At 35.0% G+C, this 16,660-nt stretch overlaps 1 pseudogene; it reads left to right on the forward strand.

Moving 5' to 3' along the window:
* Positions 1-16,660, forward strand: part of LOC126727898 (putative leucine-rich repeat receptor-like protein kinase At2g19210) — a 28,669-nt pseudogene that overhangs the window by 9,802 nt on the left and 2,207 nt on the right.

The raw sequence follows: 16,660 nt of genomic DNA on the forward strand, positions 1-16,660 counted from the left end.
GTTAGCATAGTAGACTTTCTATTTTTATTTATTTTTAAATCCTTTTATTGGTTGAGCAATATTTCATAGAAAATATTTTTCACAACACATTTCACAGCTTTTAAGTTATTAAGTTTTCATTGATTCCTATTGGAACTAACAAACACAAATCTTTAGTACCGTTTTTAGAGTTTGGCAGAATCATTTTGATTTTTTATCCTCTAAAATCTCTCTCTCTCTCTCTCTCTCTCTCTCTCTCTCTCTCTCTCTCTCTCTCTCTCTCTCTCTCTCTCTATATATATATATATATATTTATATATTAATAGTTAAAACTAAGAGAAAATCCAATTAGGTTTTAAATTGGATTCTAATTGTTGTCTAATTTGCGCCACGTGTATTTAAATATTTTTTTTTTAAAATTTTTGTTCTAAATGAATTAATGAAGCACAAAAGACAAAGGGTCTAATATAAATAAATTATCAAAAACTCAATAAAAATGAGTAAACTCATGTATATATTCAAAAGAATTTTAAAAAATAATAATAAAAGAGAGAGATAGAGAGTAATTTGAATCCATATACATATGTAATTGTAATTTTTTTTAATTGTATCGTGTATATGCACATATTATACACCAGTATAAAATAATGATTAACTATATATGATGCTTTAATTTGACTGGCTTTCATAGACAATAAAGAGGCTTATGTAGTGAGCCCAAAGGAAAATCAATATAACTTAACTGTTGTCAATTTTGTTGTGAAAAAAAATTGTATATGTAGTATTGTTCAGAAAGATTTAAAAAACATGAAGTGAGATCTTGCTTTTCCTTTTTTTTTTTTTTTTTAAATAATAATAATAACATGATAGTTGGAGAAGAAAGATTTGAACTTAAAATATATAAAAAATATATATTTTTATAATAATAATATGATATTTGAACTTAAAATATAAAAAATATATATTACTATTGGAGAAGAAAGATTTGAACTCTGAATGTTTCTATTAGAAACACCAGGAAATCTTACTCTTATAAATAAATGATAGTGTTTTTTAAAAAAAATTAAAAATTAAAAAAATCTTAGGGGGAGTCTTGTATGAAAAACCTATTTTTAGTATAAAAGTAAGTAATGTGCGTACAAGTTAATTAAAAGGACTTAGCTTAGTTCTAGTATCTCAAGTGTTGGACACAGTGTGATGGCAACCAGTGACTAATAGTGAACACATATCATCTCAACGAATCCAGTGCACTAGAGTACTAGATCAAATCTTTGCCCTATTTGAAAAGAGAGAAAATTGCTATAAACATAAATTATTTTACAACATTTTTATAACCTGTTGATGTGGCAAATTATTACTGGTTCTTATATGGACCCATTATGTAATATGACATTTTTACTTACCAATAATCATTTAGGACATCAACAATTTTGTAAAAATGTTTGTGGCTTTAGTATTTTCCTTAAAAAGCTAGTGGCACCCCCTCTAAGTCACTTTATATGCGGTTGTGCTGCACCGAGAGAATTTCAGAAGAAAAGATGCTTTTGACACTATTGGATTATTACTTTTATTCCTTTGTTGATTTCATATTGTATAACAAGTATTCTAAATTTCTTATCCCTCCTTTCAGTTTCTTTTGAATGATTATAATCTTAAGTAACATTTTTTTGTAAACAACAGTGACTGCTATCGTGGACATTAAGCAAACTTCAAGAATCTCTAGAGACGACTGGCAAGGAGACCCATGTTCCCCCAATAAATATTCATGGAGTGGTTTGACTTGCAGTTCAGATGATATTCCCAGGATCATTTCACTGTGAGTGCATTTTCAACACATATGAACCAATGGAAGTTCAATGGATATGTTTGTTTTCTATATATCAAAATAAATATATTTATTTTTTAAAGAATAAATATCGAGTACGAATCCATTAGAAATTTAGAATAGCTGGACCATCACAAAACTGCTAGTAGTTTTAAAGATGCGCCATTCAAGATAACAAGATGGAATCGATCACATTTAATTCAAATGATTTGTAAACTATGAGCGTTGGTTTCAATCTAAATATCTAATGGAATTGGATGAACCCAAATGTTTTGCATGTTACTGAATTGAAAATTGCACTATTAAAGTTTTCAATTATTGATTTTGCCTATTAAAATTTAAAAAGATAAATTGTTATTTTGATTCTTAAACTTTACTAGAAATTTGTTTTTTATCCTTAAACTTTAAAATTTTCATCTTTTGTCCATAAACTATTAAAAATTTCATTTTTTTTTTTTTGTCCTTTAACAATTAAAAATGATTTACTTTCTGTTCTTAAACTTATCAAAAGTTTTCTTTTCGACCCTAAACTATTGATTTTCTTTTTTTTTTTTCATTTTTCATCTCTATTTTTGTTTCTAAACTATTGAAAATGATATTTAGAAAGTTTAGGGAAAAAAATTATTGATAAAGAGGGACTCAAATAATATTTTATCCTTAAAAAGAAACTTTGACTCTAACCACTAACTTTATAGGATATTTTGATTTGAGCCTTTGCAGTTGTATTCGTTAATGGGGATTGAGATCAGGTTGAATAACTAGGGTATTGTGTGTGATGCAATTGTAATCAATGAATGAGATTGAGAGTTGAAAAATATAACTTTCATTCAACCATTAAATTAAAATATTAAAAATAAGTTAAAAAGTTAAGAAAGTAAAAAAAAAAAAAAAAAAAAATTTGTGAGAGAAAAGAGGGTAAATTGCATCATATCAATCTCGTTAACGTGTGGTGCTAAATGCCAAATAAGCAGTCAATTTGGTCCATTTAAAACGTGTTGCATCACTTCAAAATACAGTTCATTAAATAAATAAAAAATTATCAAAAAGAATAAAATCTCTCTCTCTCTCTCATGGATGTTCAAATTGCAGAGGCCAAACATGAAACTGATCTTCAAATCGATTGCACTCTATCTCTAAATTTGAAACTTAACTTCTAATAAGGGCATTTTCGTCCAAAAAAGAATATTCGTCAATATTGGCCATTGGGATGATCAAGTCTTCCAAATGGACATGGGCCAAAGACCCGTCGGGTAGCACCCCTTCAGAGGGTCTCGTCGGGCACCCACATATGTAGCTAACATACACATTGGTGTTTTCTAGTTCACAGACTAGCGGATAGGAAGGTGTACTGATGGGATGAAAGTAGCCTACACCTGACGGATAGGGCAGCAAACCGATGGGTTGAGATGGCCCAGGCCAACAAGTGAACCACTGGGCCCCATAAGCCTTTGTGTATTCCCCACTCATATATCCCTATATGGAAAGAACTTACGCGACAAACCCAAAGACAAAACTCCGTGCTCGTATCTTCCCTATACGAGAAGAAAAGCCCAAGATCTCGGAGCCTTAACTCTAAATCTTCCCTACAAGGAAAAACCTTGTGATCAAGGGATCTAGGTCAGCTCTATATCACTATATAAGCATTAAATCTCTTCACCGGTGCTCTTTGTAGTCCTTTGTTTCTTATTGTTCTTCAGGTACTTTGATTGGCACGAGTATGTGCGATCAACTCACTAACGATTTTTGTGCAGCATCAGCTTTGATATCTTTATCTGGGTTTAGGATCTTTTCATTTGAGATCTGAGATTCGTTACTTAGGTTATCTTTTTCTCTCACATCCTTTTTGAAAACCTTAAATCATTGATCTTTTCAACCCTACTGCCTTAGCAACCATATCTTAATTTGATTACTAATTTTGTATAGCCAGTGTACTTGTTTGTTGTTTGGCATGAGTTTATTTTTTTATGATTTTCTGAATGTCTCGTTTAGTTGCGGTCAGAAAAATATATTGGAAAAAAGAAAATGGAAATCTTAGACTAATATTGAAGACTCTTGATTAGGGCAGTGGTTTTATGTTTGCTCAGCTGCTTTGGTATTAAAAATGGGGTTGAGATTTTGTACATATAGGTATATACATGGATAGGTTGTTAATGATGTTTGAGTTTGGAGAATATGGTTTCATAAAGTGAAAATTCAAGTTTTAGAATTTTCTAAGTGAAAATTTGAAATTCAGCATTTTCGATCGATCGAGCCATGATTAGTGTTTGATTCTTGTTCGATTGATAGAAAAGATCACTTGATCGATCAAAAGTTGTAAAACAGGATTTTCTGCAGAATTTTTTGGTGACTGTTTAGAAAGGTTGAAGAGGTTTCAAGCCTAGTGAATGGTTTTATGAAACATTTTGACTCTCCATACATGTCTTTTGATGAAATATAACCCTATGGTCATTCTCCAAAATTGCTATCTGTAAAACCCAACATTTTGGTTGTATCTTGGGAACAAATTTGCGATAACCCCTTGGCAACAATAGTGTGGGGGCAAATATTGTCTAAGGAAAACGATAATATTCCTCCAAGTTATCTATTTTATGTTTGTCTTTTATGTTAATCTTGTTCTTCCATTATTACTTTGTGTAATATCCCTCATAGAGATGGGGTAGTGATATCAGTGGTGTGTTTTGTAGTGTTTCATGGTGGTTGTCATGTGGCTTTAATTTTGAGATAAAACCAATTGAGGTGTCGTGGCTATATACATGGTACCATGGCTGTGACTGAGAAGGGGTTATAGTTGAGCCTTTCAATGTTGATAAGGGTGTTTGAATCTGCAAGAAATTTCTAAATAAAGGCAACAGGAGAAGAAGAAAAAGAACTTAAAAATAAAAAATAAACTATTTCTTTTACTAATAAATAATTAAAAGACATAAAAGATAGATTATTTTTGTAATGTAATCAAATGACGTGTTCTATAACCCTAACGCTAGTCGTTTTAAGTTGAGGTGGCCACCTCAGCAATAGTCATTAACATAGTTTTCAGAACCGGATCGGACCGGGAGGTCGGACCGTGAAAACCGGGAACTGGGATGAAAACCGGTTTTTTAAGCATAAAGAACCGGATTTTTTGTTAATTCCGTGACCCGCTAAAACCGGGGTTGGACCGTACGAACCGGTGAGAACCGTGCGGTCCAACCCCTTAGCATTTTTTTTTTTTTTTTACAATTTTATTCTACTAAATTGAATTATCTATCTCTTACAAGGAATAAAAAAATTATAATTAAAATCCTTCAAAGATATTAAACTTTACTTCAAAAATTAATCATAAATTTTAATGTTTTCATGGTTATTATTTTATTTTATTAACTTTCTTATTTAATTATTAAATATATGCTTGAAAATCATTAAATTTCCCTCAAATATATAGATATATTGTCAATTTTGCTAGTTTTATAAATTTAATATCTATATTTAGGCTTTAATTAATTATTTAATTAATTATGACGTCATCACGGTTCGACCCCGGTTCGACCTCGGTTCGACCTCAAAAACCTTGAACCTCTCCCTTTAACGGTTCAATGAACGGTCCGGGTCTGAAAACCTTGGTCATTAACGGGAGGATTAAAGTATTAACATTAGGGGGTAAAATCATAATCATCTCAAACCTATAAGGTGTAATTACTAATTAACAATTTAGTTTTTTTATAAATTACAATGCTTGGATTTGAAATTTAACTGAGAACAAGCTCTTAAGGAAAATTTTTAGATGAATAGTTTCTGCTGTGATACTTAAAAAAAATTCATTATTCCTTTGTTTTGTGTGTGTATGTGTGTGTTTGTTTGATTTTGCAACAATGGCATCAACTCTTTCTTCTTCGATAAATTACAAGCAGGAACTTAAGCTCAAGCCAATTAACAGGGGAGATACCGATTTCACTCTCCAACCTCACAGCACTACTTTACTTGTAAGTAAAAAAAACGGAATGGGATATTATTTTAGAATTCGAGTTTAATGTGAGTGTGCAAAAGTTTAACTTTTCTCATACTCTACCAATCACAACTTACTATGTATTTATTTATCTTTCCTTATAAACCACTTATGTTTAAAATAGAAAAAACAAAATCAATCATATAACATATCATGATTGGTGGAATGTAAAGTGCGAAACACAAAAAGTGAGATATATGTTTTCTATTCCAACGTTTTTGGGTTCAAGTGATATCTTAACATGTATATGAATAGAGTCTTAGTGGATTCTCTCTAAAGATCCATAGAAAATGTGGTCGATGTTGTGGAGGACAAACTTTTAAATTTATATGCAGGTGATGCAATTAAAAGTATTGTTGCTGTAGAGAAATGTTTTAAGCTTTATATGCAAGCACTATAATATTCAATGTGAGGTTGTCATCACTCATCAGTACTGACAAAAGAAAATAGTTTAACTTCAAATCCATGGATATCTTTACTCTTTACCCAAAGTTATTGTTAAATGTTTACATTTATTTTTTTCTTTGTTCAATTTTAGGGATCTATCATACAATAAATTGACTGGGAACATACCACAATTTTTAGCACAATTGCCAAATTTGAAGACTCTGTAAGTTATTGAACTAAAGCTATGTCCAACCTTTGGTTAGAATATTCTATTTTCTGTCCATGAGGCATCCTGAAAATCTCATGGAACTCATTACTTGGGTACTACTTGCAAGTTGGAAATGACATTTTATTTTATACTATATTTGCGAGAAGTAATTTAAGTGGAAATAAGCTTGATGATTCAGTTCCAGAGGCTCTTATACAAAAGTCTAGGGATGGATCAATGATCTTGAGGTTAGTTTTTCATGCTATTTATTTCATTTTTCTTTACATTTTTTTTGTTCTAATTTCAATTACCCCCCTAGCTATCACTTTCTAAACATGCAAAACCAATACAGAGGTTCTATGTTCATTTGTTTCATAAATATAATTTCATATATATATATATATATATATTTATAATGTTAATCTCATCTATCTTTTAAAAACTGAATTGTCATGGCATGTTTCAAATATGCAAGTCTTGAGAAAATGTCGGATCTTTGTCTCTCGGGTCCATGTACGAAAAAGGAGAAGAAACAGAAAAAGGAGCTTTTTGTTGTGACAATTGTTGCAACATCCGCAGTAGTTTTGGTTCTCCTGTTCTTTTTTTGTGCCCTGACTATCAATAAAAGGAAAAAGACAAGGTAAGCCTTCCTTTTTTATAATTGCTATTACAAATTTACAATATACAGTTCATAGAAGTTAAAAGTTGCAATAGTAACTTAAAAATGATAAATTATTGTATAAAAAAAGTAATAAATTATAATTTTCAATTTCAATTTCAATGGAAGCTTTAATCCCATACTACATTAGGAAAATTTGTTGCAATAATTTAAAATGAAGAAATCATTGTAATAACTTGATATCAATTATTTTGTATTTTATTGCAACAAAAAAGTCAAAATGATTGTTTATTACAATGAAGTTAACATTTCAATAACTTAATATAAATGATTTTACTATCTATTACTACAACAAATATGAAATAATTATGTATTGCATAACATATTTATTATTGTATTAAAGTTGTCATTAAAATATTTAGAGTTTATTGTAATGGAATTTTTTGTTGCACAAACCTATTGTCTTAGATTTTATTGCAACATCTTGTATCAAAGTATTCAAAAAGGTGTTGTTTGAGAGTATAGGGTCTAAAGCTCTGACTTTCTTGCACTGTAGAATAGTTTGTCCCTTCCTGTGAAGGTGTTGAGAGGTTCCTTGGAGTACCACGTGTACTACAAGGCTAGTTGGGTGTTTCTCGAGGGGTTTGGGAAACTTTTGTGAGAGTGTTTATGGAGGATTTGACACAATCTTGGACGCGCCTGTCCCTAACAGAGAGGGAAGGACCGGGATGCTGTCTCACGCCTGATGAGAGTGTCAAACAATTCTCCATAGCTGCGAGATTCACGACGAGGAGAGCTATCAATGTCGACTCAATAGCAAGGACTTTCACCCCATTGTGGCGTGCAAAGAAAGGTTTCAAAATTCAAAAGATTGGAGACCATGAGATGTTGTTTTCATTTGACTCTAAAGAGGAGGTAGATAGAATCCTCAATAGTGAACCATGGAGTTTCGATAAGAATTTGGTGGTTATGCAACGTTATGATCATGATTCACCATTGGAGGATATCAGTTTCGAAAGAACAAACTTCTGGGTGCAAGTCCATGGATTACCAATAAAATTCATGACCATTGCAGCAGCGGAAAAAATTTGTGGAGTTGTGGGAGAGGTGATTAGCCAAACGGAGTCGAAGCTTTACGATGGGGGTAATTTTATACGGGTAAAAGTGGCCGTGGATATAAATTTACCACTATGTCGCGGTCGTCTTGTGTCTTTGAATGATGAGAAGCAAGTATGGATTTCCTTTAAGTATGAAAGATTACCCAATCTATGCTATTGGTGTGGCTGCCTCACACATGACGACCGGGATTGTGAGCTTTGGATTGAAAGTGAAGGGTCTCTTAAGAGTGAACAGAGGGAATTCGGTCCTAGTCTACGTGCCCAGCCATTTGTGGCTTCAACAAGACACACTGTCTCGGTACCAGGCTACTATTCGACTATGAAGAAGACCATGCATGGCAAAGCTGGCGGCCAGAAGGAGAAAAACAGGCCAGCGCAGCCCCACCACCCAGAACCGACCACCGGAGCTGAAGCTTTTACACAGGAGGACCGTTACAAAGATGGAATTAATTCCAACTTACCATGCAACGGCCACAGTGTTTCAAGCACAATAAATGCCAGAATTCCACCTATCACGCATGCATATAATTCTGTGTTTAAGGACTTACCTGAAGCGTCCAACATGGCAGAGAAGTCAACAAGGGCTGCAACGGTTTCAAACCCCATAAATGTCAAGAATCCTCCTATCACGCAAGCTTGTAATTCGGGGTTTAATGACTTACCTGAAGCGTCCAAAAGTGTAGAGAAGTCAACAAATGCTGCAAAGGTGCAATCAATGAGAGAATACGTGGGTGACAGGCCAGGAAAGGAAAAATATCCGGATATGGGAGCAGTTAATCCAGATATGGTGCAATCAATGGGAAATCAAGAGGGTAAGGTGCCAGAGAAAGAAAGACAGCCGTTTGAGGGAATTAATTCTGGGAATTATGCTGAAGAGTCAAACGGCCAAAAAAGATGTGACCAGGCTAGGGTTACGCCCACTAGAATTTCGGACCAACCGAAACGTGTTCTACCTGTTTGGACACGCAGAGATAGGCCAGCCACCAAAGGTCTAAGTAAACCAACAGAAAAAATTACAGGAAAGAAGAGACAATATGTGAGTACCGATGACCATGTTGAATTGTTTTCCAAACGCCTTCAGATTTCTGAGAATGGTGAAGAGGCATCTAGTATATTGGCGGAGGCTGATGTTCAGCCCCGCCAGGAACAATGAGTTGCCTAGCCTGGAACTGTCGTGGGCTTGGGAACCTACGTACAGGGAGAGAGCTTGTGGAGTTGACACGGGCAAAAGATCCCTCTGTAGTGTTTGTGGCTGAGACACTTACAGATGATGCAAGGCTGGAGATTGTACAAAGAAGCATGGATTACGATCATAGATGGGTGGTTCCACGGGAGGGTAGAGGTGGTGGCTTGGCTTTGTTTTGGAAGTCTTCAATAAATCTGTCAGTAGTGGGGTCGTGCAAATATTATATTGATGCTATCGTAGATAGGGGTTCCGAAAATGAATGGAGGCTAACCGGATTCTATGGTGAGCCTGATACAGTAAGAAGATCAGAGGCATGGGAGAAGCTCAGGTATCTCAATTCTCAATCTGAAGTACCTTGGTTATGCTTTGGGGATTTTAATGAGATAATTAAACAAGATGAAAAGGTGGGAGGAGCTCTAAGACCCCATAATCAAATGCAATTGTTTAGAGAAGTGTTAGACGAATGTGGGTTTATGGATTTGGGGTATGTGGGACCAAAATTCACATGGGCTAGACATTATGATAATGGTAACTCAATATGGGAGAGACTAGACCGGGGTTTGGCCACTAATAATTGGTTTTTAAAATTTCCTGGTACAAGGGTTCACAATTTAAGGTGTGATTCTTCGGATCACAACCCAATCCTCATTGTGTTCTCAGGATTGGATCCTCCTAAAAGGAAGAAAGTATTTCGGTTCGAAGAAATGTGGTTGTCAAATCCGGGGTGTTCTGAAATTGTGGAAGCCGTGTGGAATAGGTGCGATAATGAATCTTTGGAAGGGATTGTAGGTAGAGTTGAAAAGTGTGGAAGGGATTTGGGTTGGTGGGAGAAGAATGTGTTTGGGAATGTAAGAAGGGAGTTGGAAAAATTGAAAAAACTTCTACCCAAGGCTGAGGAGGAGGCCATTCTTAGGGGCGACAATGCTAGAATTAGAGAACTAAGAAAGGAAATTGAAGAATGGCGGGATAAGGAGGCGACAATGTGGGCACAAAGATCAAGAGTTTTATGGGCAAGACAGGGGGATAAAAATTCAAGGTACTTTCATAGTTGTGCTACAAAAAGGTACCGAAAAAATTTGATTGAAGGTATGAGAGATGAAGAAGGGGCATGGAAGACCAATCCGGAAGAATTTACAGAAATCCTTGTAAGCTACTACCATTCACTTTTCAACTCCACGGGTCAGTTGGATTCTTCACAGGTATGGGAGTGCGTACCTAGGGTGATTACTGATGAGATGAATGCCCTATTATGCAAGAAATTTGAAGTACATGAAGTAGAAGTGGCTTTGAATCAAATGGCTCCCCTCAAAGCCCCTGGTCCAGACGGAATGCCACCTCTTTTCTACCAACACTTTTGGGGAACCGTTAATCATGATGTTACTGCCTCCATCCTCATGTGGCTAAATTCAGGTACCTTGCCCCAATCTATTAACCATACTTTTATCACGTTGATACCCAAAACACACTCCCCAGAATATGCCCACCAATTTCGCCCTATTAGTTTGTGTAACGTGTTGTATAAAATTTTTTCTAAAGTTTTAGCCAACCGTTTAAAAAAAGTCTTACCTTCAATTATCACAGAACACCAATCTGCCTTTACCAAAGATAGACTTATTTCTGATAATATAATGGTGGCTTTTGAGACTTTGCATTGTTTACAACGTTATAATTCTGGATCGCATGGGTATATGGCAGTTAAACTTGACATGAGTAAGGCCTATGATAGGGTGGAATGGCCTTTTTTGGAGGGTATAATGAGGCGGATGGGTTTCAATGAAGGCTGGATAAATCTGATTATGTTGTGTGTTAAAACTGTTACATACTCGGTGTTGGTGAATGGAGAACCTTGTGGAATGATTCACCCTACAAGGGGCATTAGGCAAGGCGACCCCATTTCCCCTTTCCTCTTTTTGCTATGCACTGAAGGGTTGAATGGGTTGCTCAAAAAAGCAGAAGGGAATGGGGATATTCATGGTTTCTCAATCTGTAGAAGAGGCCCAAAACTAACACATTTGCTTTTTGCAGATGATAGTCTTCTTTTTTGCAGGGCAACAATGGAGGAGTGTGGTAAAGTATTGGAATTTTTAAATGCCTATGAAGTTGCTTCTGGCCAAAAACTAAATAGAAGCAAGACAGCATTGTTTTTTAGCAAATCAACCAATGAAGTTCTAAAGGAGCAAATTAAAGAGGCATGGGGTGTACCAGAAATTATGCAATATGAGAAGTACTTGGGTCTACCATCCTTTGTGGGGAAAAGGAAAAAAGCAAGTTTCAATTACATTAAGGAGCGTGTGTGGAGAAAGCTTCAAGGATGGGAGGGGAAGTTACTTTCACAAGCCGGTAGGGAGGTATTGATAAAATCCGTTATCCAAGCCATCCCCACATACACCATGGGATGTTTCAAAATTCCAATCGGTCTATGCAATGAAATTGAGACCATGATTAAAAAATTTTGGTGGGGACAACGTGGAGATCGAAGGAAGATACATTGGGTCAAGTGGGATGAGTTGACTAAAGCCAAAGGAGTGGGTGGCATGGGCTTTAGAGACTTAGCCAAATTCAATGACTCTCTATTAGCAAAGCAAGCGTGGAGGCTCTTGCATAATCATAACTCCCTTTTCTACAAAGTGTTCAAGGCGCGGTTTTTTCCAAATTCAACCATTATGGAGGCCAAGGAATCAAGGATGGGGTCTTATGCTTGGAGGAGCATACTTGTAGGGAGGGATGTCATTCGAAGGGGAGCTAGATGGAGAGTCGGTGATGGAAAAAAAATTCGAATTTGGCAAGATCATTGGCTACCAAGAAAACATCCACCACAAGTACTTTCTTCTCCCTTGACAGATTTTGAAAACTCTAGAGTTGATATTCTTATAGACCCAAGTACGAGGAGGTGGGATGAAGAGATGCTACACGGGCTGTTCAGTGCAGAGGAGGCAGAGCTAATCAAGACCATCCCCTTGAGTAGTGGAGCTTCCGAAGATATCCTATATTGGCCTCACTCAAGCAATGGTCACTATAGTTGCAAGACCGGTTATAAATTCTTAAAAATGGAGGAGGAGCTGCCTGCTGCACCACAAGAATCCGTAAATGAAGAGAAGAAACTGTGGAATGGAATATGGTCACTCCAAGTTCCCCCCAAGGTGAAAACACTACTTTGGCGTGCATGCCGTGAAGCTATGCTGACAAAGAAGGCTTTATTCCGTCGAACTATTGCAACGGACTCAGACTGTGTTAGATGTCACGGCCATGATGAAGATTCATTGCATGCTTTGTGGTCCTGCCCAGAACTAGACACGGTGTGGTCTGACTTGGAGCTTTGGAATTTCAGGTGTGATGTTCAGTTCATGACCTTCAAGGAGCTGCTGTCATGGTTAATTGCAAACAACCATCAAACAGAGGTCTTTGCTGTAACGGTTTGGACAATCTGGAACCAGCGGAACCGGGTTCGTCTCAACCAACCGGCAGACTCACTTCACCAAATCCCTCAGATTTCAAAGTCTTGGCTAGCCGAATATCAAGCTCGGCAACTTCCTGTGACTACTCCAGTGCAGCAGAACCGAAATACCAGACCTCTTTGGAGACCTCCACCATCGGAGCTTTTCAAAATAAATTTCGATGGCGCCGTCTTCAAACAAGATAAGAAGTCTGGCATTGGAGTCGTTATAAGAGATCACCAGGGCTCTGTTATTGCCTCATGCTCAAAACCGGTGCACCAGGAGCTAGGCAGTGAGGATGTTGAAGCAAAGGCTGCGGCATGGGCTCTGGTTTTTGCTTTGGATGTGGGGGTGAAAAGGGTAGTACTTGAGGGTGATTCTCTGTCTGTTATCAAAGGATTAATGGGGGAAGGAAGGCTGCTAACTCCAATGGGATTGATCATTGAGGAGGCCAAACATTTATCTAGACATTTTGAAGAATTACATTACTCTCATGTTAAGAGGGATTGTAATAGTTTAGCTCATAATCTGGCTAGACATGCCGCTGGCATTCCGGATTTGTTAGTTTGGATGGAGGATATTCCTTCACATTTTCATGATGTATTGCAAGCCGATTTATTAGGCTTACCTTAATAAAAGTATGGTACGTGTCTTTCTCAAAAAAAAAAAAAAAAAACTATTGCAATTACTCTGATGTTATTGCATTTTTTTTTTTTTTTTTTTTTGTATAAACATATTTTCTAGTAGTGGAAGCTTTGTTGAGTATAGAGAAAGTATGCTTAAATTTTTTCAAGGAGGTTTGGTTTAGGTCATTTTGGTCACTCAGTAGTTGTTCTAGCAATAATTCTCCATTTAAATTTGTAGTAGAAATCTATGGCGACAATGTTGCTTGTGATGGTTAGACTATGATATTTGTGGGTGGCAATGAGTAGAAATTTGTGGGTTTTGATATTTATTTTTATAAGTTTAAGTAATTCAAGATTAAGGGAACAAAAATTACTCTCACTTTTTTTTGTGTATTACATGTGATCATTTCCTTTACTGTAGATATGACTACAAAATCCAACTTCAAATTGAAGAGTCCGCAATATAACTACTCTGAGGTTGTGAGAATAACTAATAACTTTAAGACCATTATTGGAGAAGGAGGTTTTGGAAAAGTATATCTAGGCATCTTGAATGATCAAACTCAAGTTGCTGTTAAGTTGCTTTCTCCATCATCAAAGCAAGGTTATAAGGAATTTCGAGCAGAGGTTAGATCATGATTAAGAGTGCTGTATTCTCTTTCATTATTTGAAAAGAATGAAAATTTTAAAATTGTATTGGAAATATGATAGCATGAAACATGAAACAACAAGGAAAATTTAATAAATTTTCTAAGGGTATTGATTTATGAAATAATTTAAAACTAAAATTTATGGGGAAAGAAAAACACAATTTTTTTTTTTCTAACAACTTTTTAAATGCAGGCACAACTTTTAATGATAGTTCATCATAGAAACTTAGTCTCTCTCGTTGGGTATTGTGATGAGGGTGAAAACAAAGTGCTCATATATGAGTACATGGCTAATGGCAACCTACAACAACATTTATCAGGTATAAATAATACTATTGTATTCAAGGTGAATCATTTAAGACTCAACATTTGTGAACTTATTAAGCTAAAAGCATATTAGTCGAGGGCAAGGTTGTTTTATAACTACAATTTGTAATTGGTAATGTCCACCAAGAAAGCATATCTAACCAATTCCTGTAACTAATGTCCGCACATTTCCCCCCTTTTTTAGTGGGGAAGGAGTTTGAAAAGGTTGAAAATTCATCAAGGGACTAGAAGATCTTTCCATGGTACACTAATTTGAGACATCAGACTAGTTACAAAAAGGGGGGGGGGGGGGGGGAGGGGGGATGAAAAATGGGGAATGCAATAAAAGCAACAATAATTCTGAATACAAGTTGATGCAATAAAAAACTACTAATATGGATGCATATTAAAAGTGATGGCAATAGTTGTCATAGGTAAAATTAATATTACTCCAACCACAACAAACCATATTAACAATTGTGGAAAAATAAAATTATAAGAAAATGTTATCTTCTTAACATTACTAAAAGTGAAAGGTTGCAAGGAATACACTGGGGAAACTAAGTCTCAACTAAATATTTGATCATTTTAGAATTATTATTTCTATTCTAGTGTGATTGCAAAACCATATTATCTTCCATATCAACTACAACTGCAGACAAGTTAATACATTTTGGCTGCAGTGACCAATATAAATGTCTTGAATTGGAATCAGAGACTTCAAATTGCAGTGGATGTAGCACACGGTTAGGAATAGATCAATCACATCATTATTTCTCCATAGCATCTATTTCTTTGTTTGCATACTAATTGCTTATTGGTGAAGTTGCAGGGTTGGAGTATCTACATAATGGTTGCAAGCCACCTATAATCCATAGAGATTTGAAGACCTCCAACATCTTATTAAATGAAAACATGCAAGCAAAGATAGCTGATTTTGGGTTGTCTAAGGCTTTTGCAACTGAAAATGACTCTCATGTGTCCACTGGTCTAGCTGGTACACTAGGGTATCTCGATCCTGAGTAAGTGTGATGAATTTATGCATTTTATATACTTTTTACCATAGTTAGAATATATTTAGGCAAGACCCATTAGTATTCCGGTGGTCTTACACCATAATGCAATGTGGGGGTTCTAGTGGCACAAGAGCAAAGACCACACCTACAAGCCCCTTTTTTTATGCATTAAAAAAATTAAAATATATTTAGCTTCAGGTGATGTGTATGTAATTTCTAATAGATTTAGCAACACAATAAACCTTATTATGTTGAAATGTTCCACTACTTATATCTTTTATCCTCGATGCACAAATTGGCAAAAAAATAGGGTTAACTATACTTTCCCCACTTAATTATGGTGCATTTGTAATCTCTCCTTAAACTTCAAAATTGAGTAATGCCAATCTTTATTTTTGGGCAAAAAGTACTTTCCCTCCTTTTTTTTTGGTTGTTGTTGGAGAACCTAACTCTTGGCTATTAGTAATAAGCACTTTACCCTTTGTCTAATAAGACTTTCAGCCAAATTTAAGGGAAGAGTCAAAACTTTTCAAATGGTGTGTTTGAAAAGAATGTTAATTTTTTTTTTTTTTTTTTTTTTTTTTTTTTTATATATTTTAGAAACAAACACACAGACAAAGGAAAAAGAAATGAGTTCTAACACAAAGGCACACCACAAACTCCACTTAAAAGACATGTTAAATTTTTAATTCTTAATTTAGGATGCAAAGTTCATTATATTATGTGATTTTAAAATAAGGTCTCCATATTAGAATTTTGAGCCTTTGACCACGACCGGCACCTTATTTTCTTCACCAATTGGAATTTTCTAAAGGTCTATGAATACCCTCAGCTATTAAGAAAGGCTCAGGATAAGATCCCATTTTTTGCATTTTAGTTAATCACTTTTTAAAAATTAAAACATCCATGTTAGATTCCCTATTCTATGCTTTATTTTATTTCATTAAAATAATATTATATTAATTAATTAATTAATTAATTAATTAATTAATTATTTCTCTCATTTTTTAAAAACACCCACTTTTCTTTATTTTAGTTAACAAGACACAAAAATAATAAAATAATAAGGGTTTGGGGGAAGTTTAACATTGTTAACATTTTAGGGGTTGTTAGTTCACTTAATCTAGTCATGACTAGAACACTTATCTCCTTCTTATGGTACCACCTACCCAATTTGGAGGAATTCCTCCAAACTAGTTTGCATCCAGCTGTCATTTTTTCAATATCTCTACCAATGTTATTTAAAGTCTTCTTCTAATTCCTTTTATTAATTCTCTCTTGAATCAAATCATTACTTATTGGTTATTGGGGAAAATGGACATTTGCC

The sequence above is a fragment of the Quercus robur genome, chromosome 5 (genome assembly GCF_932294415.1).
Source record: "Quercus robur chromosome 5, dhQueRobu3.1, whole genome shotgun sequence".
In the NCBI taxonomy this organism is placed as follows: Eukaryota; Viridiplantae; Streptophyta; class Magnoliopsida; order Fagales; family Fagaceae; genus Quercus; species Quercus robur.